At 41.5% G+C, this 14,064-nt stretch overlaps 1 protein-coding gene across 6 annotated transcripts in view; it reads left to right on the top strand.

The window, feature by feature from the left end:
- Nucleotides 1-14,064, top strand: part of LOC128699797 (serine-rich adhesin for platelets) — a 350,518-nt gene that overhangs the window by 277,226 nt on the left and 59,228 nt on the right. The window lies entirely within an intron of this gene.

Here is a 14,064-nt window from a genome sequence, read left to right as displayed (position 1 = left end):
ATTGTGCGAAACTTTGCTTCATGTATTGATTTTCCAGCCAATGATATATTTTCTCTTATCCATGAACATTTGTTATTATCAGATAATGCAGGGATCAGGGGAATTGATGTTAGCAATGGTTGGTGGTACTGGGAGAAGTTTGGTACCTCAGTAGTAGTGTAAGATGCCAGGGATGGTGATACTTGTAGGTGGTATCTCAGTATATGAAGTGAACTGTGGTGGTAGGCAGTGTACGCTCACACTTTACCACTAGTCTGAGGTGCTGTTCTCAGTCTACCACAAGTCTGAGGTGCTGTTCTCAGTCTAGCACAAGTCTGAGGTGCTGTTCTCAGTCTACCACAAGTCTGAGGTGCTGTTCTCAGTCTACCACAAGTCTGAGGTGCTGTTCTCAGTCTAGCACAAGTCTGAGGTGCTGTTCTCAGTCTAGCACAAGTCTGAGGTGCTGTTCTCAGTCTACCACAAGTCTGAGGTACTGTTCTCAGTCTACCACAAGTCTGAGGTGCTGTTCTCAGTCTACCACAAGTCTGAGGTGCTGTTCTCAGTCTACCACAAGTCTGAGGTGCTGTTCTCAGTCTACCACAAGTCTGAGGTGCTGTTCTCAGTCTACCACAAGTCTGAGGTGCTGTTCTCAGTCTACCACAAGTCTGAGGTGCTGTTCTCAGTCTACCACAAGTCTGAGGTGCTGTTCTCAGTCTACCACAAGTCTGAGGTGCTGTTCTCAGTCTACCACAAGTCTGAGGTGCTGTTCTCAGTCTACCACAAGTCTGAGGTGCTGTTCTCAGTCTACCACAAGTCTGAGGTGCTGTTCTCAGTCTACCACAAGTCTGAGGTGCTGTTCTCAGTCTACCACAAGTCTGAGGTGCTGTTCTCAGTCTACCACAAGTCTGAGGTGCTGTTCTCAGTCTACCACAAGTCTGAGGTGCTGTTCTCAGTGTACCACAAGTCTGAGGTGCTGTTCTCAGTCTACCACAAGTCTGAGGTGCTGTTCTCAGTCTACCACAAGTCTGAGGTGCTGTTCTCAGTGTACCACAAGTCTGAGGTGCTGTTCTCAGTGTACCACAAGTCTGAGGTGCTGTTCTCAGTCTACCACAAGTCTGAGGTGCTGTTCTCAGTGTACCATAAGTCTGAGGTGCTGTTCTCAGTCTACCACAAGTCTGAGGTGCTGTTCTCAGTCTACCACAAGTCTGAGGTGCTGTTCTTAGTGTAAGGTAAGGTAAGAGATAAGAATTTCTTCGGATTTTTAACCCTGGAGGGTTAGCCGCCCAGGATAACCCAGGAAAGTCAGTGCGTCATCGAGGACTGTCTTCTCTTATTTACATTGTGGTCCTCAATCTTGTCCCCCAGGATGCCACCCACACCAGTCCACAAACACCCAGGTACCTGTTTGCTGCTAGGTGAACATGACAACAGGTGTAAGGAAACACGTCGAAATGCTTCCACTCCACCGGGAATCGAACCCGGGCCCTCAGTGTGTTAAGCGAGAGCTTTAGCCACCAGGGTCCTATTCTCAGTGTACGTTAAGTTACATTACTAAGAAGTGTACGTCTTGTATAATAGCCGCTGTCTAGGTGTCTGTGATGTTGACACAGGTACTGGACAGTGATCAGTGGTATGACATACCCACACGATGTTAAATAAACACAAATGGATAACATACCCACACAATGTTAAATAAACACAAATGGATAACATACCCACACAATGTTAAATAAACACAAATGGATAACATACCCACACAATGTTAAATAAACACAAATGGATAACATACCCACACAATGTTAAATAAACACAAATGGATAACATACCCACACGATGTTAAATAAACACAAATGGATAACATACCCACACAATGTTAAATAAACACAAATGGATAACATACCCACACAATGTTAAATAAACACAAATGGATAACATACCCACACGATGTTAAATAAACACAAATGGATAACATACCCACACAATGTTAAATAAACACAAATGGATAACATACCCACACAATGTTAAATAAACACAAATGGATAACATACCCACACAATGTTAAATAAACACAAATGGATAACATACCCACACAATGTTAAATAAACACAAATGGATAACATACCCACACAATGTTAAATAAACACAAATGGATAACATACCCACACGATGTTAAATAAACACAAATGGATAACATACCCACACAATGTTAAATAAACACAAGTAATGCGTAATCAAACAGATGTATTTTTGACTTGATAAAGGTCACTGTGTGGGCGAAACGTTGTTAACATAGGATCACATTATACTGCATTTGTCTGTTTCTCCAGATGCTAGACCTTGAGAATATTTACTTTACACATAATATAGATGACAAGCATATTGCTTGCTAGTTTCTACACGGCTCTTGCCTTTACTTCACAACCGAGAGATCCGAGTTTAATCTTGGAGTGGGTGGAAACATCAGTCATTTTCTCCGTACATCTGTTGCCTGTGGGAATGTCAGGCATGTTGCCCAACATCTGTTGCCTCTATTCACATAGGAGTAAGTAGGTACCTGGGTGTTAGTCGACTGGTGTGATATCTTGGGAAGAGCACCTAAGGACCACAGTGGAAATAAGCCACATGGATTAACTTAGGTTATCCTGGGTCAACAAGTCCCTTCGGTGGGCATATATCGATCCACATGAGAGGGTTCCTAATCCAAGAAATTGTAACTGTCATTCCAGCGGATCAAATCTGGCGTTGACAGTGGTAGGAAAGTGTTGCTGGGCAGCGTGTTGGGTCCTACCTGAAGGAGGTGGCACAAGTGGAGTTGTGGGAGGGGAAGGTGGTGGTAGTGGAGGAGAGGTGTAGTGGAGGTAGTGAAGGCAGTGTGTGTAGAGCGTGTGTGTGAGACAGTGGTGTGCTCTCTGCTGCTGTCTATACTGCTGCTGTTAGCATCCCATATAGCTCTCATCCTGTTGCTTAGTTTAGTATTGATTACAGACTTTACTGACGTGCATAGGTCAGTAATCAGCAGCAGCAGCTATACGTGCGTGGATGCACAAGTGTGTGCAGCAGTGTCAGAATAGTTCACCTGGTACTTGAAACATCCTCTTCACTGCTGCTAGTGTCCTCTTACCATTCTCTTATGCTGTTGTTGAAACAATACCCTGGCTAAAACACTTTACAACTATTATTATGGTCTTAATTGAACAATACCCTGGCTACAACACTTTACAACTATTGCTATGATCTTTAACAATACCTTAATTAGAACAATTAACCTACAAATTAAAAATAAAAACTCAACTTTTTTTTCTACTCGGTTCTCGAGCGATATATAAAATCGTTCTTCGTGTGATGTTAAATTCTTGTTCTTCGCTTGAAAGAACTCGCAGTACCGTATCTAGAACAGTTCACAACTAGAAATGTAAATTTCACTGCTTTTCGATCTGTTTTTGGACATATAAATAGTTGCTTTCTTCTCGTATTTGACAGCTTATCCAAAATTTGACCGTGGATTTCTTTGAGCAGGAGAGGTAAAGATTAGTGAGGTGTGAAGCATCAGCGGTCAAGACAGATAATTACGTATATCAATAAGTTGTGATTTCTTGTTTATAACTGTAATTAATTACTATTGTGTTAGGAAATAGGGTGACTAATGAGGTTTTTGTGTAGATGTGCTAATGTGTAATTGTTACAGGGTAGCAGCAATGTCCTGCTACCCTATTCTATATACTAGTTACATAGTGGGAACAAAAGCTAGGTATGTTTCCCCTGTCTTCCATCACACAGGACGGGTTACATAGTGTTGACAAGTGTCAGTCTGACCTGGGAGACTTCAGTAGGGCGATGATTCGTTACAGCACAAAGGATATTTGATGTTAATGATACAGTAAGCTCAGAAATATGGAAACTATACTAGGTTACAGGAATTAAAACACAAATCAACTGAAGAATTTTGATCAGTGTTGACATACTGAACTAGCTAGAACTTGAGGAAGAGGAGGCAAATTTTATCCTGGACTTGAGAGTTAGGATTGTGGGAAGTGAACAAGGATGTATTCACGTAGGATACCTTTATTAAAGACGTTTTGATCCTTGTCCTCTGAAGACGTTTTGATCCTTGGAGGTAGATCACTTCAGATACATGAAAGTCCTAAAGCAAGATATTAAAGGTCTTTTAAGTGAATTTAAGCAACTAAGAAGCAACTACGACAGCCGAGGAGGCGGCACCAGGAGCTGGAGTATAACCTTGACAAGCTTAGGTTAGAATACGTACTCGCGTGTACTTGTGGCAAATACAGTTGGTGTCAGTCGCGTGAAATGTTACATGTTAGTGCCGTAGACTTGTGTCTGAAGGAAATCATTTGCATGGCCTCTCATGCAGGGATCAAATTCTAGCTCCTGGCCCTCGAATCTTCACTTTAAGATGTTTGGTTAACAGAATATTAGGGAAAAACCTGATGTTAAATTTCAATAATGTGGTAGCGTAAACAGTAAAGCTCATTTGGACATTATTATTATTATTATTATTAATATTATTATTATTATTATTATTATTATTATTATTAGGAAGATGGAAAAAATCATACATCGAGAATAAAGAGGTTTTAAATAATGGGTGAGATGCTTATCGTTTAGAGGGTTGTCAGCTGTTGTGTGGTCAAGACTGCTTGAAGGTTGTCATCTGTCAGCTGTTGTGTGGTCAAGACTGCTTGAAGGTTGTCATCTGTCAGCTGTTGTGTGGTCAAGACTGCTTGAAGGTTGTCATCTGTCAGCTGTTGTGTGGTCAAGACTGCTTGAAGACAAGACATGTGTCTTAGCCGGAACATTATACACATTTAAAATCGTTTTAATAACTAGGAACGACTCAAACCATTCCACTCTTGAAGATGGTTTAACTCTTAATGATGAAAGGCTCTTAATCTTATGACCTGGAGATACCATTTCTTTCCTGTAATCAGAAATAATTGCTTCCTGTTCCCCAGGCGTCGTGTGACCCTTGTACGAGGCACCAGTCGTGTATATAAAAATATAACGTTAAATTATCATATCTAAGTCACTACAAATGTAATCTAATATACATATTTATTACATTTTAGATAGATTACTCTTCAGAGGTCGGTTCTGTAAGAGGATCATTTAGATAAAACTATTAAACGCTGTTTATACGTGATTAAAAGAAGTGTTGAGGCTGCAGGATGTGACTTGGCCGACAATACTGCAGTCCTTGTGATACCACAACACTGCCTTGTTGCACCCCACAACCACCAACTCTCACCTTGACAAGGCACCATATTCTGTCACGGTACAGGACAACACACGTCTTGTACCAGGATATTTATCCACATGTTTCACTTGAGTTTTTTCAATCCACAGAGAAGCAGGATATAGTGATGTCTGGTGCAGAAGGCAGACCATTACTACAACGGAAAGTAATAGATTTTCTTGACACTATATTGGCTTACCTAGATAATTTACGTGTGTTATTATGTAGGACAATCGTAAAAATAAACTCGTGTAATAAAACTAAATAAATTTACTCGTGTAAGGGTTTAGTGTTTTGGTGACGTAGAATCTACGAAGCCAAAATTCGGTCATTTATGAAGTGTTGTGGGTGACACTCTTGGGGTTTTCACTCATAAATATTTACAGATTTTTGCTCTTTGGGTATCTCCTCTTTACTGATGATTTATATCTGGGGTGGATAGGTAACTTTGTTTTGTTGAACATAAAGAAGGAACACTGCAGCAGGCCTACTGACCCATGCGGAGCAGGTCCATGTCCCCTCCCCCCGGATTAGCCCAATGACCCACCCAGTCTGATCATCTCCACTCAAGGATGGAGCACTGCACCAGACCCAGCAGCACAAGCTAGTCAGGTCCAACTCACACCCACCCAAACCCACTCATGTATTTATCTAAACTATTTTTAAAACTACACAAACACACAAAACCCGTCCACAAATCTTCAGCTAATATACTACAGTGCCACTTATCCTTCCAGTGAACACATTACCATAATAACTGTATAAATGGTATCCCACAAGTCTGACACTACTGAGTACGTACACACAGTATATCAATACAGCAGTGTCCCTGTGTCTGGAACAATAGGTAGTGTACACGGGAAGACAACATGGCAGAAATCCTGATCAACTAAATCTCCAAGGAAATGACAGGTCTGTAGGACTTTTTTCGTCAGTGCCAAACAGTGGAAAGATTTGAGCCTTTGAAAGTTAAGACACATGTGCAACATCTGGATATCTTTATTGTAGTAGACGTTTCGCCATCCAGTGGCTTTATCAATACAGATTCTTGGACATAATAGGAAGACAGTAGAACTATATACAAAAGATGAGGTAATCAGTCCCTCGGCCTTGGAGTTAGTGTTCACAGCATCGTGGTGGAGGAGAGTCTGGAGCAAAGGCAAGAAGACTGGCGCTTTTTATAGGCGTCAGTGAATGGGACGGGCAGCAGACGAGGTCAGTCACTGGTAGGCGGGATTCCCCAGTGGAAGTAGGTCCTTCCCAAAGAGATGGGTTAGTTGCAGCAGCCGTGAAGAAGGTCTTGTAGATGTCCTCTGAACCAAGATTCCATGATGTTGCAGTGTCTGACAAGTTGTGCAAAGAAAGGTATAAAATACCGACAATATGAAAGTTAAGACACATGTGCAACATCTGGATATCTTTATTGTAGTAGACGTTTCGCCATCCAGTGGCTTTATCAATACAGATTCTTGGACATAATAGGAAGACAGTAGAACTATATACAAAAGATGAGGTAATCAGTCCCTCGGCCTTGGAGTTAGTGTTCACAGCATCGTGGTGGAGGAGAGTCTGGAGCAAAGGCAAGAAGACTGGCGCTTTTTATAGGCGTCAGTGAATGGGACGGGCAGCAGACGAGGTCAGTCACTGGTAGGCGGGATTCCCCAGTGGAAGTAGGTCCTTCCCAAAGAGATGGGTTAGTTGCAGCAGCCGTGAAGAAGGTCTTGTAGATGTCCTCTGAACCAAGATTCCATGATGTTGCAGTGTCTGACAAGTTGTGCAAAGAAAGGTATAAAATACCGACAATATGAAAGTTAAGACACATGTGCAACATCTGGATATCTTTATTGTAGTAGACGTTTCGCCATCCAGTGGCTTTATCAATACAGATTCTTGGACATAATAGGAAGACAGTAGAACTATATACAAAAGATGAGGTAATCAGTCCCTCGGCCTTGGAGTTAGTGTTCACAGCATCGTGGTGGAGGAGAGTCTGGAGCAAAGGCAAGAAGACTGGCGCTTTTTATAGGCGTCAGTGAATGGGACGGGCAGCAGACGAGGTCAGTCACTGGTAGGCGGGATTCCCCAGTGGAAGTAGGTCCTTCCCAAAGAGATGGGTTAGTTGCAGCAGCCGTGAAGAAGGTCTTGTAGATGTCCTCTGAACCAAGATTCCATGATGTTGCAGTGTCTGACAAGTTGTGCAAAGAAAGGTATAAAATACCGACAATATGAAAGTTAAGACACATGTGCAACATCTGGATATCTTTATTGTAGTAGACGTTTCGCCATCCAGTGGCTTTATCAATACAGATTCTTGGACATAATAGGAAGACAGTAGAACTATATACAAAAGATGAGGTAATCAGTCCCTCGGCCTTGGAGTTAGTGTTCACAGCATCGTGGTGGAGGAGAGTCTGGAGCAAAGGCAAGAAGACTGGCGCTTTTTATAGGCGTCAGTGAATGGGACGGGCAGCAGACGAGGTCAGTCACTGGTAGGCGGGATTCCCCAGTGGAAGTAGGTCCTTCCCAAAGAGATGGGTTAGTTGCAGCAGCCGTGAAGAAGGTCTTGTAGATGTCCTCTGAACCAAGATTCCATGATGTTGCAGTGTCTGACAAGTTGTGCAAAGAAAGGTATAAAATACCGACAATATGAAAGTTAAGACACATGTGCAACATCTGGATATCTTTATTGTAGTAGACGTTTCGCCATCCAGTGGCTTTATCAATACAGATTCTTGGACATAATAGGAAGACAGTAGAACTATATACAAAAGATGAGGTAATCAGTCCCTCGGCCTTGGAGTTAGTGTTCACAGCATCGTGGTGGAGGAGAGTCTGGAGCAAAGGCAAGAAGACTGGCGCTTTTTATAGGCGTCAGTGAATGGGACGGGCAGCAGACGAGGTCAGTCACTGGTAGGCGGGATTCCCCAGTGGAAGTAGGTCCTTCCCAAAGAGATGGGTTAGTTGCAGCAGCCGTGAAGAAGGTCTTGTAGATGTCCTCTGAACCAAGATTCCATGATGTTGCAGTGTCTGACAAGTTGTGCAAAGAAAGGTATAAAATACCGACAATATGAAAGTTAAGACACATGTGCAACATCTGGATATCTTTATTGTAGTAGACGTTTCGCCATCCAGTGGCTTTATCAATACAGATTCTTGGACATAATAGGAAGACAGTAGAACTATATACAAAAGATGAGGTAATCAGTCCCTCGGCCTTGGAGTTAGTGTTCACGATGCTGTGAACACTAACTCCAAGGCCGAGGGACTGATTACCTCATCTTTTGTATATAGTTCTACTGTCTTCCTATTATGTCCAAGAATCTGTATTGATAAAGCCACTGGATGGCGAAACGTCTACTACAATAAAGATATCCAGATGTTGCACATGTGTCTTAACTTTCATATTGTCGGTATTTTATACCTTTCTTTGCACAACTTGTCAGACACTGCAACATCATGGAATCTTGGTTCAGAGGACATCTACAAGACCTTCTTCACGGCTGCTGCAACTAACCCATCTCTTTGGGAAGGACCTACTTCCACTGGGGAATCCCGCCTACCAGTGACTGACCTCGTCTGCTGCCCGTCCCATTCACTGACGCCTATAAAAAGCGCCAGTCTTCTTGCCTTTGCTCCAGACTCTCCTCCACCACGATGCTGTGAACACTAACTCCAAGGCCGAGGGACTGATTACCTCATCTTTTGTATATAGTTCTACTGTCTTCCTATTATGTCCAAGAATCTGTATTGATAAAGCCACTGGATGGCGAAACGTCTACTACAATAAAGATATCCAGATGTTGCACATGTGTCTTAACTTTCATATTGTCGGTATTTTATACCTTTCTTTGCACAACTTGTCAGACACTGCAACATCATGGAATCTTGGTTCAGAGGACATCTACAAGACCTTCTTCACGGCTGCTGCAACTAACCCATCTCTTTGGGAAGGACCTACTTCCACTGGGGAATCCCGCCTACCAGTGACTGACCTCGTCTGCTGCCCGTCCCATTCACTGACGCCTATAAAAAGCGCCAGTCTTCTTGCCTTTGCTCCAGACTCTCCTCCACCACGATGCTGTGAACACTAACTCCAAGGCCGAGGGACTGATTACCTCATCTTTTGTATATAGTTCTACTGTCTTCCTATTATGTCCAAGAATCTGTATTGATAAAGCCACTGGATGGCGAAACGTCTACTACAATAAAGATATCCAGATGTTGCACATGTGTCTTAACTTTCATATTGTCGGTATTTTATACCTTTCTTTGCACAATTTGAGCCTTTAAACATGGCTGACCGGCATTCAAACAGCAGCTACTGCCAGACGTACAACTAGCGAAGTGAAACTCTCATCTTTACTGACGTTCATCTGTTGACAGTAGCATCATATCTGTACCACCATCATATCACCTGTACCAGTGCTAACGAGAGGGAAACACAGGAGACATCGTCAAATCAACAGTATAAAACTCCAAGGTATAGGACGGTTATCCCTCAGTGCCAGCCGTGAGAAAGAAGTGAATAGTTAAACAGTCAAGGTTAATGTTTTAGTAGCTGACCTATATTCAGCTGACCAGTGTACAGTGAGAGAATCATAGCAGAAAACGCCAAATATATCTATAAACTCAAAGAAAGTCAGGTGGTAGGTGGCGTTACTCCCCTAAGTGTTTTAAAAATGGCTGAGTCAGCAAAACAGGTCAGGCAGTCAACAACACCACACAATCCCCGATAAATGGAACTGAGGGGGATTTGGAAGGATAAAACCATGGATTAAACCTTTCTGATCTACCAGAATGGAAAGGAGTTAGAAGTTAATTGGGGAAGCCAGACTGTGAAGTGTGATGTGAAGGGGAGTGTGTTTGAAGGGGTTAATTGTAAGGGTTTTGTGAAGTTAAGGGAAAAGTGAGCAGTGAAGAGGTTTTTGAAGAGGAAATTTTACTAGTAATTCAGTGTGATTGCTAAAGCAGATACTAAGTGTACTAGGGACTGGAAAAGAGAAATAAATATTATTGTATATGAGTAAAAGAGCGAAGAGTGAAAATGGCAGGCATTAGAGGGGTACAGGCTGCCATAATTATATTTATATTTCTTCTTCAATTCCATGAAGAAAGAAATCAGTCATGGGGGTTGGAAAAGGTGAATGGAGTAACAGCGCCCTGGACAGTAAAAGCCCAACAGTTGCCATCCTACCAGAAAAGTAAACCTCACTATCGCCGCAAGGTATGGCAACACCGCATACCTAAACAAAAACAATGGCACACAGCTCTTATTGTAGCGCTCTTAAGTGGTGATATCCAAATTAATCCAGGACCTCAAACTATTGTGCAGAGGAAAAACAGACAGATAAATGACGGCAATAATGACGGTCTAGTAGCTAGGGATGATAGCCTTAACTCCATAGGTAATGCATACATAGGTCAATGTGAGACAATACAGCCATTATTATCTCAAACACTACCAAACAGATGTATACACTGTACTAAAGTACGCATGAAAAACAGAAAAGGCACCTTATGTAAAATGTGTAAGGGGTGGGTGCATGATGGATGTATGTACAATTATAGCAACGGTGCCAGAATTCATTTTGTGTGTAACAAATGCACTTTGGCACAGTTACCCTTTAGCAGTGATGACATTGATTTACCTAATTTTAATACAAATGACCCATTGCCATATATTGATGATTATGATTGTTTTATGAAAACAGGCCTTCACTTTATTCATGTCAATGCAAGATCACTTCTTCCTAAATTGGCAGAGATTAGGATTCTAGCTAACAAAATTAGGGCGGCAGTTATAACCATCTCTGAATCTTGGTTGGATGATACGGTGACTGACGACGAGGTCAAAATAGATGGTTACAATATAAAACGCTTAGATAGGAACAGAAAGGGTGGTGGAGTATGTGCCTATATTAGAAACGACTTAGCTTACAACCCAAGACCTGATTTAAATAACAATAAACTGGAGATTCTATGGTTTGAAGTGCTGCTTCCTAAGACCAAACCCATCTTAGTAGGAACTAGTTACCGCCCTCCTACCCAGGACCAGTTCTTAGAAGACTTTTCCAGAGTCTTGTCCGGAGTTGAAAACAATTGCGAGACAATAATACTGGGCGACTTCAATATCTGTTTTCAGCAGCAAAATAACGGGCTATGCAAAAGGTATAAGCAAATTCTAGGATTAAATAGTTACACTCAACTTATTAATACTCCAACCCGGATCACACAGTTCTCAGCCACCCTAATTGACCACATACTTTGTAACCGCTCTGAGAACATTAGTCAGTCAGGCGTCATTACCACAGGTCTTAGTGATCATTTCATCATTTACTGCACCAGGAAAATAACTAGGGATAGGATAGGCCTACACAGGACAATAAAAATGAGGTCAACTAGAAACTACAGTAAAGAAACACTGGTAAATAGGCTACACAATTGTGTCTGGACAGAGATAACAAGTTGCACGGACGTAAACGATGCCTGGGAAAAATTCAAAACAATGTTCACTACCATCCTTGATAATATTGCACCAGTTAAAGAGGTTAGGATTAAACGAAGAACTGAACCCTGGATGAATACTGAGATATTAGATAATATGAAATTCAGAGACCAGCTGCTAAAAAGATTTAAAGCAAACAGACAGGATATTGCAGCACTAAATGAATTCCAAAGGGTGAGGAACAGAGTACAGAGACTTATAAAAGGAGCAAAGGCAAAGCACTACTGCTCAAAAATTGAAGAGTATAAGCATAACCCCAGAAAGCTCTGGCATCAACTAAAACAGTTGGGGTATAGCCATAAGCCAGTAGATAGGTCTAACATAGTACTCACTATCGATAATGAGGTATGCCACGAAACATCTAAGGTGGCAAATTGCTTTAATTCATACTACACATCTGTTGCATCAACACTAGTAAGTAAACTACCAGCTGCATCAAATACCTTTAACACAGACTCTGATAAGTTTCAAACATACTATACCAATAAAGGGGTAACCCCAAACAGTTGTCAACTAGTAAGTGTATCTCATGACTTTATTCAAAAAGAACTAAGCAGGTTAAACCCAACTAAGAGCACAGGCCCTGATAACATCCCGTCTAAGTTCCTAAAAGATGGTGCTTCTGAACTGTCAATCCCTATTGCTCACATAATAAATCTATCAATCACCACTAATACAGTACCGGAGGGGTTCAAGGAGGCCAGAGTTACTCCTATCTTTAAGAAAAATAGTAGGTCTGATGTAAGCAACTATAGGCCTGTTAGTATACTCAGTATAATATCTAAAATTCTAGAGAGGGCGGTGTATTCTCAAGTAGTTAAGTACCTTAATGACAACAACATTCTCCATAGCTATCAATCGGGCTTTAGAAGATCCTACTCAACCGACACCTCCCTTATTAATCTGATGGATTACCTGAGAACTGAAATGTCAAAGGGGAACCTCATAGGCATGGTAACCTTAGACCTGCAAAAGGCCTTCGATACTGTCAACCACAATATATTATGTAATAAACTTCAAACTATCGGTATAGGTTCTGTAGACTGGTTTAAGTCCTACCTTAGCAATAGGAGACAAATAGTCAAAATCAACAAAACAGAATCAGAACCCCTGCCGATAACATGTGGAGTTCCCCAAGGTAGTATTCTGGGTCCCTTATTATTCTTATGTTATGTCAATGATATGCCTATCAGTGTCAAGTGCAAACTCCTACTGTATGCAGATGACAGTGCGCTGTTAGTGTCAGGTAAAGACCCACAAGATATTGCTAATGTTTTAACACTGGAACTGGAGTCCTGCAGCAAATGGTTAGTAGACAACAAACTATCATTACACCTAGGGAAAACTGAAGCCATTCTCTTTGGCACGAAACATAAACTGAGAAGGGTAAATAATTTTAATGTTCAATGTAATGGGGAGCCCATCACTTTGGTTTCATCAGTAAAATATTTGGGAATCCCCTTTGACCCAAGCATGTCAGGAGAATTGATAGGGAACAGTGTAGTAAAGAAAGCGAATGCCAGACTGAAGTTCCTGTATAGACAAGCACAGTGTCTACCTACTGAGGCTCGCAGGACTCTATGTCTAGCCCTTATACAATGCCATATGGATTACGCTTGCTCTTCTTGGTACTCTGCCTTGACAAAAAAACTGAAAGATAGACTGCAAATCACCCAGAACAAAATCGTAAGATTCATCCTGGGGCTGGGACCAAGAGAACATGTAGGCCAGGATGAATTACAGCAGTTGGATATGCTGAATGTTGAAGACAGAGTAAAACAACTGAAGCTAAATCACGTTTATAAAATTGCTCACAAGCAATGTCCAGAATATCTTGCCGTCAATTTTGTCAAGGCTGGGAACCAAAGCAATCATAGAACTAGGGGGAGAGAGCACAACTTTGTAGTACCCACAGTCAGTGGCCAGGCTTCAAACACCTTTTATTGTACAGCAATAAAGGAATGGAACAGACTACCCGCACATGTCAAAGCCAGTCATAGCGCGAACCAGTTCAAGAAGAGTGCCAAAAGGTGTCTGATGACTGTAGCTACAGAAAGGGAGGGGAATGATTTTCTATTTTTTAGCTAACATACGGGTAAATTTTACCTTATTCCTTGTAATGACCCTCGTATTGTAGATAGTCTTAATGACCTTGGTGTCGCAGATAGTCTTTTTAGTAGGATAATAAGATGTTATCTTCATTGTAGAACAATAAAAAATATTATAACCTTTATACTATAATAATAAGGTAAAAGGACCCCAATGGAAATAAGTCACTCTGTCTGACTTTTTTGGGTTATCCTAGGTTCTCTACACATATGCTGCT

Source organism: Cherax quadricarinatus, chromosome 81 (genome assembly GCF_038502225.1).
Source record: "Cherax quadricarinatus isolate ZL_2023a chromosome 81, ASM3850222v1, whole genome shotgun sequence".
NCBI classification, from domain to species: domain Eukaryota; kingdom Metazoa; phylum Arthropoda; class Malacostraca; order Decapoda; family Parastacidae; genus Cherax; species Cherax quadricarinatus.
Note: the sequence above shows the minus strand (reverse complement) of the source record. Positions and strands in the feature narration are given on the sequence as shown.